The 4,447-nt window shown below is 36.3% G+C and overlaps 1 long non-coding RNA gene across 2 annotated transcripts in view; it reads right to left on the bottom strand.

Annotated features, from left to right (window-relative positions):
• Nucleotides 1-2,627: 2,627 nt before the first annotated feature.
• LOC106870266 (uncharacterized) overlaps nt 2,628-4,447 on the bottom strand; it is a 6,595-nt gene continuing 4,775 nt past the window's right edge. Inside the window, exons 2-3 of one of the 2 annotated variants that reach the window (XR_001409508.2) lie at nt 4,082-4,311; nt 2,628-2,799 (exon numbers count right to left, since the gene is read on the bottom strand). This is a non-coding gene — a long non-coding RNA (uncharacterized LOC106870266). The remainder of the gene's footprint in view (nt 2,800-4,081; nt 4,312-4,447) is intronic. The other variant, XR_008263669.1, reaches the window with a different exon arrangement.

The raw sequence follows: 4,447 nt of genomic DNA, 5'->3' as shown, positions 1-4,447 counted from the left end.
ATATATATAATGGGTTTAGCAGATTTTCCATCTACTAAATGTTTTCTCGGAAGGTATTGGTTCAATCCAAGGCTACGCCAGATGACACTCCCTCAAAGTACCACACAGCAGGATTGAACTTGGAAACTCTTTGAGCAAGAAAGCAGAGGCTGGCCTGGTACAGTTCCAGGTTTCATGGTATCTATGTGCAGTCTGTCTGACAGTGATCAGATGAAGGTAAGCTTGTCATTCATCAGGCATTTCCAGTTATCCATGGACAGCCTTCTATCTATGGCGAGTGCCACTTCTACTATCAATCTCAAGTTTTCTGTGAGCTGCATTCTTGGTAATGTTAGCGTGAGGTCTCTGTTGACACAGTTAATTTGTTTCAGTTGCTCTCAGAGCACACTTGCATTTGGTCGCAGGTGTTGTAGGTAGGGCACTTTTTTTCACACCATTATTGATGGAAATGAATTGTTTAAAAGATCCTTCTTTTCCTCTTATACCAGGAATGAAAAAAAGATTTTTATAAAAAAAAATGTAAAGTAAAAAGACCAGTCAAGAAATTACACAAATGTTGATGTTCTAGAATGAAATTATTACTATCTAATACTGACCTGTGGTAATAAGTTAAAGAGAGATTATAAAATGTGATTTCAAGCAATGTAAGATGATAAAGGAATTGGTTGACATAAATAGGGAAATGTAAAACAAAAACAGTGTTTTGTGATTCACATTTTTTTGAAAATGAAATAACCTTTGATGTAGAAAGTCCAAAGACAATGGCCAAATTTTATGAGAAGCAGTAAGTGTTGAGAGAGAGAGAGGGGGGGAGAAGGGAGAGAGAGAGAAGTGGGGAGAGAGAGAGAAAAGAAGTTAGAAAGAGGGACAAGGAGAGAGAGAGATATACATAGTGATAGAAAAAGGGTGTTCATAACTGCTAGTTGTCACTAAAGAAATTAAAATCATAAGAGGAGGAAAGGGGGGGGGGTGATAAAAAGAAAGAGAGATTAAATATTGAGAGAGAGAACATATATGATAAATGAAAGTGAATGAAGATGAGAAGAAAAGTAAAACATATGGAGTTTGAATTGAATCTGAAAATCATCCCACCAGGCAAGTGAGAATGCTAGATACATTTCTGTCTTGTTGGGAATTTTCAATTGCATATATTTAAACATATCCAAAACAGATATCTCCAAATGAATACTGCAATAAGTTTGACTATCAGAATGTATTTACATAAAGTATGGTACATAAATAACTGTTTTAGTCTAATTCTGCTTATGTTGCACATAATGGATCTTTGAAACACAACTAGTTGAAACACAGCTATTTGAAACACAACTAGTTGTTTTCCTTTAAAATGGTGGTGACAATTTTCTTCTAAGCATGCTGGTTGTGAGTACTCACTATCAAAAGTGCCCAATGAAGCAGAAATGCATCTAGCATTCTCTCTTGCTGCAGTTTCTGGTATGATTTTCATCTCCTTTTGATATATATATATATATATATATATATATATATATATATATATTGTGTTTTTAAATAGAGCACATCCATAAGTGATGTTATCTCCAGATAAATTTGCCTATCATGATGTATTTATATTAAGTATGATACATACATAGGTAAAGAGTAAAGGCCCCCCTCCTTCAGTCTTCAGAAATGACCATGGGATTGCACCGAGAAAGTTCTCCTCCAAGGCACAAATCCAGTCAAATTTGTTTATGGAAGACCAGCAGTCGCTCATGTGTAACAGCCTGCCCTTTTCATGCCACCAATAGGGAAAGTCAAAGGCCGATACAGCTTAGCACTAGTGACATTGCAACTCATTTCTATAGCTGAGTGAACTGGAGTAATGTGAAATAAAGTGGCTTGCTCAAGAACACAACACACATCCTAGTCTGGGAATCAAATTCACTACCCCGTAAGCCCAACACTCTAACCACTGAGCCATGCATCTTCACTCAAATGGGTATATGTATGTATGCATGTATGCATGCATGCATGTATGTGTATATATATATATATATATGTTGGAACTGAGAGGTGAATCTATTACATGGTCTAGTGTTTGGAAAGTCATTGTGGACGGCTAGGAAGACTTCCACAATAAGTAGAGTGGAGATCCTCAGAAATTACATTTTTTTCAGGGAGACACCTGTCACATATTCATGTGCCATCCTTTGGCTCTTCGGGCCTTAAACTAACATACCAGCTGAACCCCTCTCTTATAAGTCCTGCATCACAATGCTATTTAATGATTGGGCGTATCAGGACAACATCCACCCCCTCAAGACAATTACCCCCCATAGGACAATTCCCCCTGATGACAACTACCCTCAGGACAATCCCTGCCTTGGTTAATTTCCCCCTCTGTAATATATTAAGAAGTTTTAAATCATCATCTGTTGTCCTCAGGGGTAATTGTCCTTGTGGGGTTATTGTCCATGAGGAGTGAATGTCCTAGACGCATGATTGGGTGTCTTATTGCATGGCTGAACCATTTCAGTCTCTTCTTTTTATCACTTTGGTAATGTTGTATGTTATGTGAAGAACTTATATTGTGGAAGTGTTTCTATGTTTATCTTGTAATGATATCTCTAGTATAGACTGTAATAACTGCATTTCAAAAACTACTAGTCTGCATGGTTCTCTGAATTATCACATGGTTTTAATATCTGCATGACTTAACATTTGGTTTTCTTTATTGTGATATGTTTTTCTTCAGACATAGGGGTCAACATTATTCTTGAAACTTCATTTTCTTCCATCTTGCTTCAGACCATCATTCAGTATTTGTTCCTTGACAATCAACTAAACCCACAGAAATTGAAGAGAGAGAGAGAGAGCACTGGTAAGGTAAAAAAAAATGGTTATTTCAAAAAAATTGAATGAAATGTCCTCTAAATTATAATTACAGTTTTCAAAGTATCTCAATGCCATACCAGATAAGAAAGAAAGGCTATCAAAGCAAACTTATTCTTAACTAAATGAAATGCACCAGTCATTATTTAAATATACACCTTGTGTTGAAAGGTAAATCTTTCCATTATCTTCTCTCTTTAGAGTAAATTGTTGTCCTTGACTATTCAAATGCACAGATACAATGGAATTTAACAAAGAAGAACAATGGCATTTTGTGGTAAATAATGATTTCCTATCAAATCTATAATTGCAACGTTTGAAAGTGTTTTCCTTTAGTATTTCAAAATATTTGATGTATTAACTTAGGCAGAAGTGTGGCTGTGTAGTAAAAAGCTTGCTTCCCAACCACTTGGTTCTAGGTTTAGTCACACTGCATGGCACCTTGGGCAAGTGTCCTCTACTATAGTCTTGGACTGACCAAAGCCTTGTGAGTGGATTTGGTAGATGGAAATTGAAAAAAGCCTGTCGTGTGTCTGTGTGTTTTTGTCCGTCCACCCCACTGCTTGACAACCGGTGTTGGTGCACTTACATCCATGTAACTTAGCAATTTGGTAAAAGAAACCGATAGAATAAGTACAAGCCTTAAAAAAAGTACAGGGGCAATTCGTTTGACTTAAAACTCTTCAAAGTGGTGCTCCAGCATGGCCATGGTCTAATGACTGAAACAAGTAAAAGGTAAAAGACACCTGTTGCTGTGCATAATGTATTCACTATTGCTGTGCATCCCCCTTTTTTATGTCATAATCAGAGAAAAAAGAGTAATGCTCACTACCTTAATGTATTAAACTTAGGCACAAATGTGGTTGTGTAGTAAGAAGCTTGCTTCCCAACCACATGGTTTTAGGTTTAGTCACACTGCATGGCACCTTGGGCAAGTGTCCTCTACTATAGTCAAAGGCTTATGAGAAGCTGTTATCATCAGGCTAGACATCAAGCTCAAATACCTACAGAGTGAACTCTCTTGAAGGCCCTTGGAGCTAAGTGGTGGTATTAAGTGGGTTGCAAATTAAGCTGCTACCCAAGAAAAAAATTAATGAATAATGACATAATAGCATTTGGTACAACCTAATTAGATTACATAATTAATTCTGTTTCTGATTTCAAATATCAGCACTAAAATTCTGGCCAGATTTTAGATAAATTAAAGATTTTTAAATGATCTTGGACCTACCTAATTCTTGCTTCTCACTTCCTTTCATCACATATATTATGTCCACCCCTACAGGCTTGTCTCAAATTCCTATCCCAAAGTCATCTTCCCTGGAACATAGGTTCTCTGGAATTCCTTCCTTTCCCATGGCTTTTTTTGTGGCTGTCAAGTTTCAGTTGATGGAAAAGAATATTAACCTCATTGATCTCACAGATCCCAGAAGTTCTGCAAAGTGCATGGCACAGCTTATTCTTCCAGATCATGAAAATGAAAAAAAAAAAAAATGGAAAACAGTTTTATTAAATAGATTAATCTAACCAAAATACAACAAAACTTTGCAGCTCTTTTTTAATTGCCTAATTTGTTTAATAACTTTTTTCTAGTTCT

Source organism: Octopus bimaculoides, chromosome 3 (genome assembly GCF_001194135.2).
Source record: "Octopus bimaculoides isolate UCB-OBI-ISO-001 chromosome 3, ASM119413v2, whole genome shotgun sequence".
NCBI classification, from domain to species: Eukaryota; Metazoa; Mollusca; class Cephalopoda; order Octopoda; family Octopodidae; genus Octopus; species Octopus bimaculoides.
Note: the sequence above shows the minus strand (reverse complement) of the source record. Positions and strands in the feature narration are given on the sequence as shown.